Here is an 18881-nt window from a genome sequence, read left to right as displayed (position 1 = left end):
AGCATGTAACGCAAAACCATTTTTGTCGGTGCCATAATACGGCTTAGTAAAACGAAACCATTCTTTGCAAAAACATGAATTCTTTTCTACGAGGAAACTTGAAAAAAATTCAAACAAATGTTGCATCTTTTATTATATTTATAAAAGTGTCTGCGAATAATATATAAAAATGTATACTTTTCAAGTTACCTTCTACCTACCTTATAGGGAAGGAAAAGGATTATTGAGTAGTGTTCTTGTATGCATTTACAATGTATAAACATTCAGATATAAGGGTCGGTTCACTCTTTCAAATGGTATTATAATACCGACGAAAAATATTCGTGAGATAAAAAATGTTATCTTTTACTTTCAATGTCTTTTACATTTTAAATCAGTAACTCCGTTCTTCCGGTAGTATTTTTCAAATTAATCGATCATGTAAACACAAAATTATATTCTAAATTATACATTCAAATTTAAAAAAAAATGAAGACACATTCGAATGAAAATTTAATTTTCAATTAATAGTACCATCCAAGATCAATTGCTCTTTATGCAAAAATTTAACTAACCAATAAATATAAAAAAAATAGCATTCATAATTTAAAATTTGTATATTCTGAATATTTGATGCCTTCGTCAAATAACATCCATTTCAATATGAACTCGTTTAATATATAAAAATGCAATTAAATAACCTTGACTATTGGCGGTACTTGTACGAATGGAATTTAATTAAATTTTAAATAGGACATCGATACTAACTTCAATACACATTTTCATATTTTCTTTAATTGAAATCCGTATCAATGTGGCGATTAAAATTCATATTGAACTGTTTGACACATTATGCTATATGATTTTATAAGTTATTACACTTCTATAGTAATTTATTTACTACAAAGGAAAAAACTGGAATAAAGAAAGTTTTGACAATTCTACTAACACAAAATTTAAAAAAGAATGAGAGCTTCTAGAACAACATTCTTTTCGTGGAATGAATTATTATAAGCAGATGTTAATAAATTTCAAATTTTTACATCACAAAAATTCCTATTATCATCAAAGTAAAAACCTAATTTTCTTCTTTTGGAATATTCTTTTACTGTTAACCAACAACGAAAGAATGCACTTGATGTTTCATTTTATTTTTTGCAAACATTTTATATTTATAAAAATATCTTTGTGTACGTTAATGACCAATAAATTTTCCGAAAATGTAGTACTCTGGTTGTCACCAGCAAACGTGGTAGGGAATGTATTAAATGGGCCGTATTTATTTTGTTTTAAACAAATATTTCGACTCATTAAGTGCTACGATATATTTTATACAATGTCATTATGTGTCACGGTGGCGTGAAATATCCTCTCGCACGTGTGGAGTTTATTTTCGTGCAAACAAGTCATCGCTAATTTTCCTGCAAACCATACAGCCCGATTTCCCATAAGAATTATACACATAGAATATATTAATGCGTTGCATCACACGTGCGAATAATAATGAATACACATTGTCTGTACTTTGTAAACAGAATAAATCTGCAACCTATATGAAAAAAAGATTTTTAAACACATTGATATTTGTTTATTCACTTTTTTTTACAAATTTGTAACAAGATATACGTGGTATTTTATTATACGGATATTCTATGTGTAATCGAACATTTTTTATGTAACATTACGAATTTGATTGAAACTTGTTGTAGTCTTTAGGAATATATATCGAAGAATTTTTAAAAATCATAAAAAATTTTGATTCTACAATATATGAAAACATACAGTACTAAGTTTCATTAATTTTTATATGGCCAATAACATTTCGAACTACTTCCATAATAGCAATAGAAATATCATAAGCGAGAATCTTGAAGTGTGACTACAATTCAGAATGGAATCTTCATCTATTGATGTATCGATAGAATTATTATTTAGAAATTTTCATGGCACGAGATCAAAACGTATTCTCTTCCTAACAACTGTATGTAATTATTGCTATTGAATGTAAATGAGAGAAAAATTGCTCCAATAAGGAACTCCCCAATAATGTGTCACATATTGCATGAAAACTGATACCGGTGTTGAGAATCGGTAAAGCATGTAGATTTTCATATACACACTTACGACTAGTATGATAATTTAGTACGATGAAGAAATTCCGAACGCCTTAAAATTCGTTCAAAATCTCGAGAGGATAATTCTCTGACAAAAGAACTTCTATAGTACGCGCATGAAAAGATTGCATCTAGAGTTACAGCGGGTTCTACTTGTCCCTTTGGCCACGAATAGGACAGATGTATAGTTCAGTCAAACGAGAATGAGATTCCAAATATACGTGTGTTCCTATTCTGTTCCTATTCCGTTGGAACCTACCTGGTTACTCTCCACCCGTCACGTCTTAGTGTGACACTAATTAGTCCGTAGCTATGGCTCGCCGATTGCCCATAGGTTGGAATAAACGCTCTGACTTGTGAAGACATTAATTTTCCATTCACAGATCTATCTGCTTCAGGTGATTCTGGTTCGTCGAATGATAACAATGTTGGTGGTTCAAGATTCTCAACAAATGAAGTTGATTGTTTCGCTGTAACTTTTTAGAAGAATATTGTAATTTGTGATTCATTGAAAAATATTGAAGTTGTGGTTCCTTTCTGTTTAACTGATCGAAATGTTAAACTCATAGAATTTTCGATTTAAGTTTCGCGAGTCGTGATCAACTGCAGCTACATGAAACCGTAGTGATCGAGACAACGGATGTGTGAGATATTACATGAAATAATGAAGAAAATATTAAATGAAAAAATTAAGCTACCGCGACCCCTTGATAAAATGCACACTACCAGGTACTCGCAAAGCGTTTTAAGGTAGCGAATTTATTTTTGAAATCAACCCTTCGTATCTCACACTGAGACCCAATCACGTGTAAATCCCCGACAAGGAGAGTAAATCAAGAATAAGCCCAAAGGCGAGCATGGCTCGTATTACATGCACTCGATAGGTGAGCTTCAAAGTGCTGCTGCCCGTGTATTGGTGTAATACTTTTATATTTCATATTCCATTTGATTATTATTAATATACTGGTGAAGTTCTCCTGATGAAGATGAGATCAATCTAGGCTATATTGGAACCAGATTCCCTTATAGATTATTCGAACTTTTATATGAATTATCTCTGAAGAACTTCGTGTTTGGATAGAGGTCGTACTCGGATTCATTTCTAACGTAAGGATCTCACAAGTGCATCGATGAAAAAAATCGAACTCTTACGAAGATGAATAAGAGATATAAAGAATTTTAAACTCCGTTAGTCTCTATTCCAGCAATTTGAAGTTCACCTAGATGGTTTTTAAATCCACGTCCCTCGGTCTCTCAAGTCTACAGTCTGTCGAGCCAAAGAACATAAACAGTGATAATTTTATATATTTTATACAAGGAAAGCTATCTATCGAGGAGTCACTGTATCGCAGCTTTGGTAACATTTCTCGAATAAAGAGTGTTCTAATCATCACCAGTCGATTTACTTTTTGAATAAAATTCAAAAGGTTCGATTAATCTTGATATATATATATTTCTTTTTAAGTACAAACTTGGGAGTCAATAATGGAACAAGGTATCTTCCAAACGACCACCTTGACGTTTTCAGATCTGCAATTGAACGAATTTCAACATATCTAGCGACCAAACTTTGCACGATGCTTTTTGCCGACACATGATTTCGAGGGAAAATGATTACAAAATTCCCGAATCGTTAGCGTTAATGATTTTTCCCCACGATTAATTCCCCATCTGTCTAGATGACGTGTATCAAGTTTCAGGTTAATCGATTCGATGTTTTAAAAATGGCGAGAAATTCAAATCGACCGGTGACGATCGAGACACCCTGTATTTCCAACCCCAACGTATTAATGCGCGCAACATTAAACTGACCAAGCACGTCGAACAACATGTAGCTCGAGCCCAAACCCTACAGAGAATCATCGATGCATATTCACCAGTAGTCGGATCCTCCGTACCGTCTGTCCACATTGGGATCGGTTCTTGAGATGGCGGCGCTTTCAAGGACGATTTCATGCGACGGCGATTTAAGATCTCCGAGCCTTTCTACGAGCGGCCGATTTCGCATTCCTCCTTTTTGCACACGGACGCGAACACCCATAGACATTCGGGATTACCGCGAACAGAGAGGCTCGAGTGAAATGGCAGAGAGTAGTAGAGTTTTTCTCGATGACCGAGAATCGACCACGACTTTCCTCCCCAACACTCCTCCCGTTCCTTCTCTCTGTCTCACCATCGTCCCGCAAGCCGGTGGCTCGGTTACCAACGTTACAAGCCCCGAGACTTGAGGGAACGACCTCTTCCGCCTGCTCCTCCAACGTTCCTCTATTCCCACCCTTTTTCCTGCCGCGACACCAGCGGCTCCTTCGCGAGATATATAGACGGCCACTAAACTTCTGTCCTTGCCATCAATTTCGGCGTACGAGGATCGCGGTACCGGCCACGATTCCTAGTGCGCCAGCCTCGTTTGCCAAACGCCTGCAGGCCTGATCTTTTTGCCGGCCCGCGCGCCATCTTTCGCGTTTAAAGGATTGTCCCCCGCGACGGTCATCCTTCAGCCGTGGTTCTCGGAAACCGTTTCTACGTATCGACTAACAGCTCTGTAACGTTGCGTCACACTGACCGAGCAATAAAATTGAATCGAAGCTGGTTCGAGTGCACCATCCTCGATATGGGGTCTATAATTGCAAGTACAAGGATATTGGAACAAGAGGGGTTATTACTGACCGGAGAGGCAAGGTTTTCTCTCTGAGAATAATTATTGTCGTTGTTGAAACACAATTCGAAACGGTGATCGTCGGGTATCTCTTTGGCGAATGTTTATCAATGTTTGGTGGATAGACGTCTGGGTTTGTAAAGGTCTGACATCGCTATGTCCGGTGGTACGTAAGATAACACGACACAATAGCACCAGATCTGGTTCTAATTAAGGAGTACTCTGATCTAGAACTCCAAAAAATTGATCTTCGTCTTTTACACTCTGTTAAAGCATTAAATATAGAGAATATAAACAGGGAATATGAATAGAGTGTCAATATTCGGAAAGTTAGCTGAATTATTGTACTTTGAACGAAACCTTTCGTGTCTTCTAACTCTGTGAGTCGAAACTTTGCAAGCATTTTTCTGGAAATATTTTTCATACTATTGAACAAGATATCTCAAAATATAGTTAAGCGACTGATTGGAAACTTTGCCCACGAATGAAGTGTACACGATTCTGTGTCTATAAATCAGTATTAATTTTAAATATTCAAAACTTCTACTGTTATTTCACGATTATTCTTCGCAAAGTAACCCAAAAAACAGAAAGTTGGAATATGTTTGGTATTGTTTGACTTAGAATGTCACAACTGCTTGGAACATGCATGTCGGTAAATAATCTTTTCGAGGCTTTTGAAAATGAATTCAAGTGTTTGAAGTGCATGTAAGTATGTGTAAGGAATTTAAAATCAAAGAAAAAATAAATTTGTCCACTTTAGATCAAACTACACTCTTCTGAGTATATTGTATCATATATTATATCATATTGATATTGAAAATTTTAAAAGATCGAACAAAGATTTTGTTCATAAACATTAAATAAACAGATAAATTGAAGTTCTAAAAATAACGATTCTAAGTCGATATCTGTATTTTAACGGATAATATTTCTCCGCGATACTAAGCGTGCACGGGAAGTATTAACATGCCACGGCGCACATGGAATACTTAACAAGGAAAGAGGATTTTCATCGCTGTAGAATTTAACTTCCCTAATTGGTTATTATAAAAGATCAACAAGCTTAATATCAGCTATGGACTAGCAATTGGGAATAATTTTTATTTTATTAGGTGGTTGCATTAAAATTCGCTGCTTGTTTTTCGTTCTTTGAACATTTATTTTCTAAAAATTTATCGGGTTATATCAATCAAAGTATTTTTCTTCGAATATTACTACTTTCTTTTATCTTTTTGGCAAAAGTTGAATCTCTATTTTTTAACGCTGTCCATTCATCCGCACATTTTTTAACTTCCTCGTAATTACAGTAGTGCATATCCTTCAAGGCGTATTGCATCGACCGGAACAAGTGATATGCACTTGGAGTAAAGTCTGGAGAATACACTGGGTGAGAAAGCATCTCTTATTCCAGTTGTGTCAATTTTCTTTCACCGCCAATATAAGGTGGAGTCGAGCGTTTTGATGCTGCTGACAGCGTTTTTTCTATTAAATTATCGTTCAAATGCTCCAATTGCTATTGGTAACGTTCCACAGTAACAATTTTCTTGGATTTCAAGAGGCCATATAATCATATTATAATTATATTATATTGTAAAATATTAAGATTAAATATAGGACAAGTAATATTATAAATTGTATCAATAATTAACCATAAAACTCAAACTTAAATAACAACCTAAAAGTTACTTTATTAATTTCAAACAACTCGGAGTCGACGATACAGTATCAAGCTTCATCCATTCTTTGATTCTATAAACAATAATATCGATAGAATATGAATTGTGAACTAATCTGTCCAGAGTTCGACTTTTTAATCATCGCGCTAGGAGAATTTTTGTTGTACCGGAACAACTTTTGTCCCCAGACTCCTGACGAAAAAAAGGAATTTGATTATGCTGGTATTCTAGTCAGTATTATCAGGAGCCTAACAACTACTACAAGGATGTGATTTTCCATTATCATCCATTTCTGATAAAAATGTATCATTACGTACCGTAGTCTTAATAATCTTAAATGAAATAATGCAACTAGTGAATACAATTTGCAATTCCTTAAGTGATATCCAAAATGTATTGAGAGTTCCCGCATGCTCGTTGTTATCTGGTTTTTATCTCTCGAGTGCTCGTTTCATGAAACGATTTTTTTTTTACACTCGTTCCATTACATTTTACGTTTAAAGGATCGCCTCCTTCGAGGGCGGTTTTTCTGCCAGTTCTGGTTCCTTGGGACCGATCGTTCTCTGTGTAAATCTTTTACAAACGGACATTGCACGTAGTTTTATCTGCAACTCCTCGCAAACGATAGGCAAATAATAATTCCCCCAGATGAGACATTCATGTAAAGTGTACGATGTATATAACATGGTTGTATTTGCATTACTGGTACGTTCAATTCCAATAAAGGGTCGTCCCTGCACTGTTCGTAACAATCTAAATAGAACCAAGGAGGAAACATAAATGTTTTAGCTCGTTCGAATTTAAGAGTATGTGTAATCTAGAAAAATTGAAATCATCTCAAATAGAATGCCCTTTATATCGGACTGGGCAAGGCTGATCGTTTAATCTTACAAACTAACGTAGGCGATATAAGTCTGATCCAGATGTCACACAGACAACCACAAACTTATATAGTTCTAACCTAGACGTATGTTAATCTATCTTGAGAGAAAATTTAGTTTCATCCTGAATATACATCACGTTTATCGTATATGTGATGTAGATTTAACCTTGAATCAGACAGGCTCGCTTAAACTCTACTCTTACTCGAGTATAACGCAGCCTCAACGTAGACCTAGCATACGTACCTAAACGCAGGGTAAATCTAGTCGTAATCCAGATTTAACAGAATTTAACCTAGCTGTACTCAGAGCTAACCCAGAAATAATATAGTATAATCTACATCTAACATAGTCTAATTCAAACCCCATTTCAAATCTGATCCTGTAATATTAATGGCAAACAAGTTTAATATCTTATTATGTTGTATCTCAATTAACGATGATTAGAAACTTTACGCAACGTACGATCGATGTGGAATTTATCACGATGTAAAAATCAAACCAAATATCGCTTTAATATTTCCAATGCAGGCCAGTAAATAAAGGAGAGGAAGATAGTAGATTTGTCTGTGAAACGTTAAATAGACGGATACATAGAGTGATTATGATTTCCAATTTATCAGAGTTTCACTATTTAGATTGGCGACGTTTTAATATTTCAAATTAATGTGGGTCCAAACGAGAGAAACATATTTGGCCGTAGAAAATTAAATGGTTTTCCAGTTATATCGTTACGCTTTAAATGCAACGCAACTCATATTCACGGTTGCAAAGTTGTAATATCGCGAATTAATTTGGCTCTTAACTGATGGCAAATAGAGAAACCGTATTGGCTTGAAAAGATTGAACGATCCACCATTATATCATCGCAATGCAGCACCAATAGAGTAAACTGTTATTTTCATTTATGAAAATGAAATATCATTCTGCTAAACATCGTTCAGAAAATGAATGAGAAATTATACTTAGGCATTAATGTCCCAAGGTTCGTTATGAATTGAATTAACTTTAACGTCAGATAAAATTGATTTAGGTTCGAAATGAGGGCCTTTGAGTCCTTAGGTTCTCGAATCTTTCTTAAGTTCCAACATTGGGACTTTGGGCAGTTCAGATTCATTGAGGTATTGGATGCTTAGGATCTAAGCTCTTAAGGCTTTAAATGTTTGGGACTTAGGATCTTGGCCCCTTGGGTCTTTGGGTTCTCAGTTACTCGAGTCTTTGAGATCTTTCTACGCTTTATATCATCAAGTTCTTGGCTACTGGAATCAGGTTCATAGTTCCACGAGTTCGTGGATTCTTGAGCTCTGAAATTTTCAAGATCCTTGGAACCGTTGGTTTTTAAATACAACAGGTCTTGGGTTTTAGATCTCTTGCGTCCTGATATTCTTAATTTTATAGCACGATGCTCTCATTCTTAATAATTTCGAGTATAAATATTTTGATCTTTGAATTCAAACTCTAGTGCTCTATACCGACACCCTTATTCTGCGCCAACGTGACCAGTTATTTCATCACAGCGTGAGTGTAAATTCAAGAAATAAGCAGAAAAGAGTTCCCCTCTCCAGTACGAAGAAGCACAGACAAGTTTGTTTGCGGACAAAACTGCAGATATTACAACCAAGAATCAACTTCGAGGTACTGTTATCCTTCCTCGTTGCACAGTTTCTCATGAATATGTATGGATTCCAAGCATCTGTGTATGGATGTCCAGAAAATCTTTCCGTCTCCACGAGAATATCGAGTCCTCGAGCCAGGATTTGTTGCAGGGGTGTGCATATATCGTGATTCCGGTGTTTCGTCCAATACCTAGTCGATTCAGACAGCTGTATGCGGTATCCGAAACACGGGATATAACGTTCACTGCAAACACTGTACTTATATAGCGTTTCCAGTGGACAATCGAAAAGAAGGTGATTTCTAATGAAAAAGTAAAGACAAAATATAGAATAAATTGATCTGGTTCGTTCGGTGATCAAAATTGTAAGAGAAGAATTATTCGTATTATAATTAAACGAGTTTACGAACAATTTGTTACAAATTTTACCACAACTATGGTCAATATGTCTTCATCGGTATAAATACTTTATTTAAAGGATAAGAAATAATATTTCTGTTTGTGATGTAATTATAATTTCAGGTTTCAATTAGTACTATTCAATTTTAGTTATCAATTAGTACTACAATGAAGACTTAAAGGTTTGCGTTGAAAGCTATAATAAAATGTTTGTAAACTCGGTTAACTATCCATTGTGGTTTAATCGAGTAATTCCCAAAAGAAATTAAGATTGAATTTCTATATCTAATTTGCACAATCATCGACATTAAGTTTTAACATGTGGGTTCCTTGGTTTAGGAAATTTGTTTCAGATCTAACTTGCAAGTATAAAGAGGTATATTTTTGTCATCGTGCCATATAATTAACTGTGTTATATCCATTATCAACTTAAATCCTTTTGAAAGCAGTTTCAAGCTAGCATAAACCAAGGATCAAAACGTGTTTCAGTTTTATAATCAATAAATTCAATAATACTTTTGATCAAAGTCGTACAATCTGATCGAATATATAGAATGTGTTTGATCGCATCGATTTTCCTTTATTGCATTGCCTAGTTTTTCACGTGTGGTGTATTTTCAAAATCGCTACTAACCTGTCAAAATAGCCAGGACATAGTTCTTTGTACTCAATAACTGAGACATTACAGCCAAAATATCAATGTGGTTACTGTACTTCACTGTTTCGCGAAGTGCAGCCATATTTATTCCTGTAGTCCCTTGACGGAAATTGAAAGTGCTTAGACACAGATTCCCATCCGTGTAGTGACTGTACACGCTGATACATGCGACCCAAAGCTACTTCCGGATCAAAGCGCATGAAATACGCGTCTCGTTCGATTTTCGCTTACCAGACAAATTATTTGTCAACTTTACCATATTATTTGACTCTCGAACTGCCATACATGCTCTTCACCTTATTTCTAAATCGTACCAAAAATACGAGGGCTGATCGTGCTAATCTGAACGAATAGCAACACAATCCATAAGTTTAGTCGCTAAGATTGGGTTAACAGTTTGTCGTTGCTTTTTTGTACATTTGTAACACGTTAGAAAATGGAAGGTGATTAATTTTTGTTGCTAAAATAATATTTTGATAGAATAGTATTTCTTGCGCGAGATTATTAAGTATACATTTATGAATTCAACATCACGTTGGTCATTATTTCTTAAAAATATAGGAGAAAAACCTGTACTACTGTTTATGTGTTTTATTACCAGCTTAAGTCTATCATCATGGACCATTATAAATTTGATTCGATGATGGGTACCGAGCGAATTTTATTTTAGCATATTTACATTGACAGCGTTAGCGATACGATTATGCACACGAGTAAATTTATTCTGTGTCCACTTTTCTGAATTTAGGAGCGAAGCTAGCGGTGCCATAGTTAATTAGTCAGCTCGTAGAGGAGCACAGTTTCTAAGTCACCGCAAGAAAATGAAATTTCAGCTGTTCTTTGGCAAAACAAATTAATCGAATTACTTTGTCACGAGCAAGGGATGAGCCACCGATTGAAGCGTCTGTACACAAGGAGTCATAAACCTCGGTCCACTTGCGAAACATTAGAGCAGAGACCAAGCGGGCAAAGCAATCTAGGAAAATCCAGAGCTGCACATTTCCCTTGCGCGAAATCACTTCCAAGTGAAAGTTCTTCCACACCACTTGAATTCAGGCTAACTCCTCCTCACCAAAGTGTTTCCGTGCATCGAAGCTAGTGACAAGTTTCAATGCAAAAGATTCACCATGATCTAAAAGGAATAGAACATCGCATTGTCTTCTGTAATGTACTCTGTATAATTATTACCTATCGTATAAAACACGACACGTAAGGCATTCTGAGTTTGTCATTCGGTAACATTTACGTTACATTATGTTAGTTAGTCCTACCGGTAGCATAGACGTCCAAATAGAACTATCGTGGTGTTAGTCTCAGAAGTAGCTGACCTAACAAAGAAGACACAACAAATTTGGGAAAAGGTATCCTTATTTCTCGACATAGTCTCCTTTTAAATCGATACACTTTTGGAAGTGGATTCGTAGGTCATTTTCGTATGGATCTCTATACTGTGAAGTGTTCAAACTTCTTGCAACACCAAAGTATAAGAATGTTGCGTCAGTTTATCGTGAGAGAATTCGGTAAATTTTGAACGTAATTGCTAATATAATATCTCACAAGTCCAAATTGATTGTAGTATAATTTTGTACAGAAGGAACTTGTTTCCAATTGAAAGTTTTGATCGACGACCCAGTGGACAGTTAACGCCCTTTTCTAAACTTTATTCTCAACATATATGTCTCTTTTCCTGAAGATAATGTGCCCAAGCTTCTTATCGTTTAAGTCAAGTGTCTGTTATTCGACCTTAACGGTACACGTACCAAATTGATTTCGTTAGTCTCTATCCGTGACTATTATCATTGCCGATTACTACCAGCAGATCGACGTATCAATCTCAGCTTACTCTCACCTGTTCCAGAGTTTGCCATACCGAGTCTACGATGCGGTGATTCCAGAGCGGAGGGAACATCTCGTAAAGACTACAGGCCAGTCATACAAGCGGTGAGTCTCATTGCCTCGAGCGAACCCCTTCGCGTTAATTTTCAATTCACCGCGACGCTGCTCCTATCTAGGAAACTGTTTTGAAACTCGTCCGCTCGCCGCTGTATCGCACGGCGAAAAGGACTTCCGGAGCGCAACAATTAATAGTTCACCACGCGATCAGCGAAACGTGTTCCACGCGCGCCGCGCTCGTCCCGGGCATTTATTTTTCCGACCAGTTTTCCTCCGTTTTCCGTGGTTTTATCTGGCCGCGGCGCAGAATTGTTTCAACTTTTCCGCGAGGGGCGTGGCGTGGCGTGGCGGCGGTGGAGTGGGGAGAGTGGAACTCAGCGAGAGCAACTGCTGAAACCTCGTAACGAGCGAAACAATGGTTAAAACTTGGGCAGGACGCTGGGGCGGCGCGCGTTTCCGAGCTTATAGAATAGCTTTCAAAACTCATATCTGTCGAGATATCGTGTTAATAAAACGGCACACCCGTCGACTTTTGTTGCGAGTTTTCGACCGCGCCGTTTAATCGCGGCCTCTAAATCAATTCCGCCGAAGAACCAACACGCTCGAATCAATGCCCGACGCATAAAATAGCTCCGCTTCGAAACATTCCCCTGGTTTCGAGCTTTTACAGAGGCACGGTTTCGCTATCATTTCCGGCTTTCATTCACATTTACGCGCGCTACCCCCCCGTCACCGCCCCCCCCCCCCCCCACCACCGACCCCCATCCTCGTACGAGAATCGTGTTTAAAATTCATTTCCCTTTAAACGGACGTTTAATCAGCCACTCTTCTTTGCCAGCTTTGAAACTGCGTTCTGTCTCATTCGGGCAAATAGAAGTGCGTAGAACAACCTTACTTCGTTCTGGTTTGTATGTTGAAAAGTGGTTGAATCTTTATGGCGGGATGAATCTCTTTGTTGAATAATTTAGTCACCGGTGCTTCTTCTCGTGCAGTTGAACATGGGAGTTGGTACTTTTTCGTAGCTTGTATGCGGTGAATTCACCACACTGTTTCGACTAATTGCAGATTCGTGTATCGTGCTAGTAGTGTTGTATGAATGCATTAAGTAGTACATGCATTATACGTACTAATGGAGAGACAGGATTATAGGCGTAACAGAATTTTTTAATAGCAGGACGTATATTTTTCCGAGACTAATTATTATATTGCACATCTTAGGTAAAACAATATAAATACTGATAATAACAATAAGAGTACAGTACAAGAGAATACGATTGTTTCGAATTCTTCCATATCGCGCAAATTTTTTCACGCATTTATTTTTTCCTCTAAAACTTCTACGTATGTCGTTTTTAATATTAGTCATATATCTCATATAATATACCTATATAAATATAATATACCTCATATTCTTCCAATACCATACACTCTTACCAATTTTATAGTATTTGTCAATAGAAATAGGCAAAATTTAGGCAAAAAGTAATTCATATTTTAATTGTTATTTAACATTCTTATTCGGACAAAAACTATCCAACTTTCAAAATTCTGCTTTGATGCTATTATTAGACGAGAACGTATACATTGCTGCTTTTATACTAAATTATGTTGAGCAGAATTAATTTTACATTATTAAAATGACACAAGATCGTCTATACGTATCCTCCAATAATTTATGAGAAATGAAATAAAAAAAATACAATTTTTTTGAAAACTGCCCGTGAAATGAAAACTTTTTTAAATTTACCGTAGGTTTATTAACTTCTTTCAAAGAAACACTTGAAAAGAATACTACTTTTAAACTGATGAAAAAAAGAAGCTGATAAAGAAAAATATTAAATACTAATCACACGTGAAAAAAGAAACAGAAACGTACGTAGACAGATTTTTCTATTATACAAAAATATTCATCCAATTTTACAGAAAGAGTTTCAAATCTTCATCTTGAAGAAAAAAACCTTAGTCCTAACTAACATAGTATCAAAACATATTTTCCTTAACTGCATCAAGTATCGTAAGTCCTAATGTATGTACATATTAATTGGAGCCAATCCTTGGAGAAAATTTCAATGATAGTTACAAAATTCATCAGATAATACTATTTTTAAAAGATAGAATGCTTCTTAATACTAATTGATTCGTGTTACAGCCCTACGTCTAAAATATTAAACCGTCGTTACTAATAACGATGGTTAGATGAACAGTAGATACAATATCTTTGGAATAGTGCGCAAAGAAAGAAAATTAATTACAACAGGTATATATAAATATTTCAATAGGAGAAAGAATATTGTATACGGATGTTTTATCTTCGAATAATAGAAAGTTCAAATAATACAATAGTTCCATTGACACGCCATTCGAGTAAGAAAGGTTTGGATAGCAAAAATTCTACTATACTTGAATGGACAATAGATTAATTAGGCAACAAATCAACAGTCGACGTATGTATCATTCATTGAACAACGTAACAAAGTAGATCGTAACAATTGCGAATCATATTGGCTGAGTCACTTGAGTCTTATTACTCACTGACTGTAGCCTGAGTAATTCGAATGTTAACTGAATAACTCGAATCGATTTGTTGCCAGATTTCCGAATAATTGATACGCGACTGAAAAGTAATGGCTAATCGGTGAAAGATTAGTTGCTGAAGTCTAATATGCAAATGTTTAAATGCTCTTGAAGAATCTAATTGAGTTTTAAAATCTGCTCAGTTGAACATAGAAGTTCGTTAATATATATCTGATTTATTTTCTATTTAAAATACAATTAGTTCATCAATTAATCTGAATTAGATTTTTAATTCATCCGATGATCAGTTGGTTCTGGTCAAAGGAAGATTATTTTAATAATTGGTCAGCTGATCAGTTGGCTCAGATTAGGTCTGAGTTAGGCTTTTAACCCTTCAAGTGGGCAATTAGTCTCGATATGAATTGGAATTCTCTAGCAATCTAGCAAAGTCTTCGAACAACTGTCCACAGTTATAATTTGTGCCTGAAAACCATACATAATGTCAACTATAAGATCCATGGTTGTCTATAGATACTACTTAGCTAGGATTAAGGTATTTTTCTTCAAGATGAAGATTTGAAACTCTTTCTGTAAAATTGGATGAATATTTTGTTATAATAGAAAAATCTGTCTACGTACGTCTCTCTTTCTTTTTTCATGTGTGATTAGTATTTAATATTTTTCTTTATCAGCTTCTTTTTTTCATCAGTTTAAAAGTAGTATTCTTTTCAAGTGTTTCTTTGAAAGAAGTTAATAAACCTACGGCCAATTTAAAAAAGTTTTCATTTCACGGGCAGTGGATAATTTATCCTTCCTTCTTGTATCACTTTCATCTCTAATTTTGAAACAAATGTACGGGCTAGTCGTTGTCTGTGCAGTGGCGTTTGAATGCCGTGTAATGAAGATTTTAATTTGGAGAATTATTTTAATGCATGAGCTCGGTTTTTTACAATTCTCTCCATTTGTACGGATCTTTGGAATCGACATTACATTCAAGTTATTTTACATTCAAGCTCTTTGAATATTATCACTCAAATATTATGTTTTAAATCAAAATAAAATTTGAAAAAAAAATGTAAGAAAACATCTGAAAACGAACTTACAGATCTTAATTTATAGTTTATACTATAATATTTATATGTTACGAATATGTAGGTTTTTGATCAGTGAGATACAAATCGTTGAAATATTCAAATATTGGGATATATAGAAATATTCGACAAGTACTAGACCAAATTTCATTTTGAAATATAATAAAAATGAAGAGGAGAGGATGAAATATGTTCAATAAGAAAATAATTGTAACTGTGTCATCGCGTGAATGAGCATCGCAAATATTTTCTCACATTTAACACACAATGAACTGAAATTCTTAGACAGCTGGACTCAAAATATGACCATGGATCGTTTTAATCGTTAGACGATGCATGGGATATTTTATGTGCAAAATGAGACTACACCAACAAACACATTCATAGATTTCTAACTTGTAGAAAACTGAAATGGAACAATGTAAACATAATGCATCTGCGTTAATATTAAACATGCTTTTGCGCTTGACAGTGAGTATGCATTTAGGTATTGAACATGATACATTCAATTAGAGAGAACATACCAAACAGTCAAACACAGAACGAGTCGAAACATGTTCGTGCTTCTGTAAAATGACACGTATATTTACTTCTTGATGCGTTAATATATTCTATTCGTTACAACACGCATATAACAAATTATAACATGACAGTACATTACATGCTGCTTCGACTGCCGTGGAAACGAAATCAAATGACCTCTCAAGACCATCATTTTTCTACACCTTTTAGCTACCTCCATTCTCATCTCTCAGATACAGTAGCAATCTTACACTACATTATATCTGATATAATTCAATCAAGAATGCGACTTGGAGCAATTAATATCAATTTCACGATGTTAACCTTTTACAGCATCATATGTACATCACGATAAAACAATAGACTCCGTGTCACAAAACAATTTTTTGTTGAACTTATTAACGAAATAATCCGTCGATTGAAAGCATATTTTTAGGTGTGTGCAAAGTTTTTCAAAAAGAAACAGTAACGAATTTGTTCCTGGCATTAACTTTTCGTATCTCAGGCTTCTGGACAGCCATAAGTGAGCCATCTGACAATAGATATAACAAGAGTGTACACAATGGCGAGCATGATTCATATTACAGGTATTCGATTGCCAAATTTCAAAGTGAGTCACATGGGTATTGGTGTGACAACACTAATGCACACTAACAAATTTTATATGTCTCATTGTAGATACTTTTATGAATATTCGAACTATTTTCGCTCATACGTTATACAAATCGTTTTTAAAGAATTTCTAACTACACGTGATTAAACAAGGCTCGTTCGTTTTATTTTACAACGAGAAATATAAAAGTTTTTAGCTTGTATTACTGGCTACATCCAACCAATAAGTATGCTCATTGTTTTGAAATTCTAACCGACCTTTTAAATGCACAGATGAAAAATGTAAACAATAACGAAGATGTTTCGATACCTTTTATAGAGAGAACACGTACTTATTTATCGAAGAGTTACTGTATTATCCAAGTTTCATCGGTACGTCTTGTAATAAATGCTATTATGAGAATATAGGATCCTTTGTAGGGGCACGTGAAAGTCACTCCGGCTTTTTCGCGTCAAAAATGAGATGCGCGAGAAGAAAGGGACGGTAAAAAAAAGTTACATAATTAGAGCCAATGTTTTTTTTTTTTTTTTTTTTTTTTTTTTGCTCGGTGAAAAGCGTCCTTAAAGTATTCTAAAAGGACGCTGGTAACGTGAGCACGTAGCTACTGCTTTTCCATGAGGTACAAAGGATTTGCCAAAGTTCGGGCCACTGATTAATGGGAAATCCAGGGAAACTGGGAGCAAGGCACGCTTGTATGCGTATCACAGTGCGTGTAATATTACATGGATCCTGCTTTTATATCAGCTGGTTGGAAGTCATCGTTGATGAAACTCGAAATTAAGATACTTTTTATATTTAAATCCTTTCGACCGGTATCCTTCACATTGTTCGTTTCGTTCTAAATTAATGAATTTTTTTCGGATATGCAGAATGCAGGATATGCAGGATGGTTTGCTAAGATTAATTTGTGCTCGTACTAAGATTTTACGAATACACATTTTGGACAGGATTTTAAATTACTTGTATTTAATTGGTAGAAATTTTGTATCATATTTGTGAAGAAGATTCTCTTCGTTTGATTCGATTAATCATTGTTGATCAGCAAACAGTAATTATAAACGCTAGCAGAGTCGAGAAGTGTTTTCCTTAACACCATTTATTCCTTCGAGCACGCAATTACATCTTTCAAAAGAAATTTATTCAGTAACATTTTTTCCGAACAATACTTCTCATTGTTTCCAATGTAAATAGTAATAAAACAGTTTTAACTAACCGGCATTGTGGACACTAGGAAACATATGGAGCGAAGAAGCGTAACGCATGCAAAAAATGCAGTTAATGTTTCCAGTGCAGTGCCTTACGATGTGCATACGAATACGCGACAACTTGAGCGAGAAAACAGTATTAAAAAGAGAACTATTTTGCGAATACTTCATCAATAAAAATTGCACTCATGTTGATTACATAATCGGAAAAGTGCGATTCGTACGGTCGTTTTATGTAATCTTTCATACTCTTCAAAGATATTGCAAAAATAAGATAGCACTTATAGGGGTATCGTTTAAGAGTATATCGATGACCTTAAATTTTCATAAAAAAATAACGTTGGAAAAATAATACCGCAGTTACACATGCCTATTCAAATAGTGTAACTTTGTCTTGTAAAGTTTTATCATAGTCATAAATAAGGGAGATGTTTAAGTTATCTAATTCAAATATTCCACTTTGTGTGTACAGAGTGTTTCCAAAATTGTGTCACAATTTTGGAAAGGAGGTGATTCCTTGCAGAAAAGTAAGTTGAAAATATAAAATAAAATGTTTTTATATGGGGCTCCGTTTTCGAGGAAATCGAGTTTGAATTCATTATTAATGTGTGCACTTCACATAAATTAGTGTGCACTCACTATAGAAATATACAAGAGATGGAGTTTTCGATAAAAATATGTTTCATGTACATAATTAACATATTCTGATACTGTGCGTCAAACCTTGATCATTTTTTAAAAACAAATTTTTGAGAACAAATACATCACTTCTTCACCTTGGAAAAAGTTTGTTAGACGAAATTCTGTTTAAATATTAACATGTAATGATATAACTTAAATAAAACCAGTCATGTAAGTATCGTTGAAAAAATTCCTATGCCTTGTAAAAGCATAAGTAAATATACAGGATGAGTCTCGTAATATGAGTCTATGCAATATGAATATGCGACAAAATTAGAAATTTAGTTTATTTTGTGATAAAATAATTGAAATTTCGCTCGGAAAATTGATACCAAAATGGTTGTTATCCTTGAATCTTTGAGCATCGTGTAGATCAAATAC

General features: G+C 35.0%; 1 protein-coding gene across 5 annotated transcripts in view; it reads left to right on the top strand.

The window, feature by feature from the left end:
* Positions 1 to 18881, top strand: part of LOC143154849 (uncharacterized) — a 575162-nt gene that overhangs the window by 283746 nt on the left and 272535 nt on the right. For all 5 annotated transcript variants that reach the window (XM_076326866.1, XM_076326865.1, XM_076326868.1 and 2 more), the window contains one exon: positions 11840 to 11922. The gene's annotated coding sequence lies outside the window, so the exon portion shown is untranslated. The remainder of the gene's footprint in view (positions 1 to 11839; positions 11923 to 18881) is intronic.

Source organism: Ptiloglossa arizonensis, chromosome 2, assembly GCF_051014685.1.
Source record: "Ptiloglossa arizonensis isolate GNS036 chromosome 2, iyPtiAriz1_principal, whole genome shotgun sequence".
In the NCBI taxonomy this organism is placed as follows: domain Eukaryota; kingdom Metazoa; phylum Arthropoda; class Insecta; order Hymenoptera; family Colletidae; genus Ptiloglossa; species Ptiloglossa arizonensis.
The sequence above is the reverse complement of the archived record's forward strand: the minus strand, read 5'-3'. Positions and strand labels throughout refer to the sequence as shown.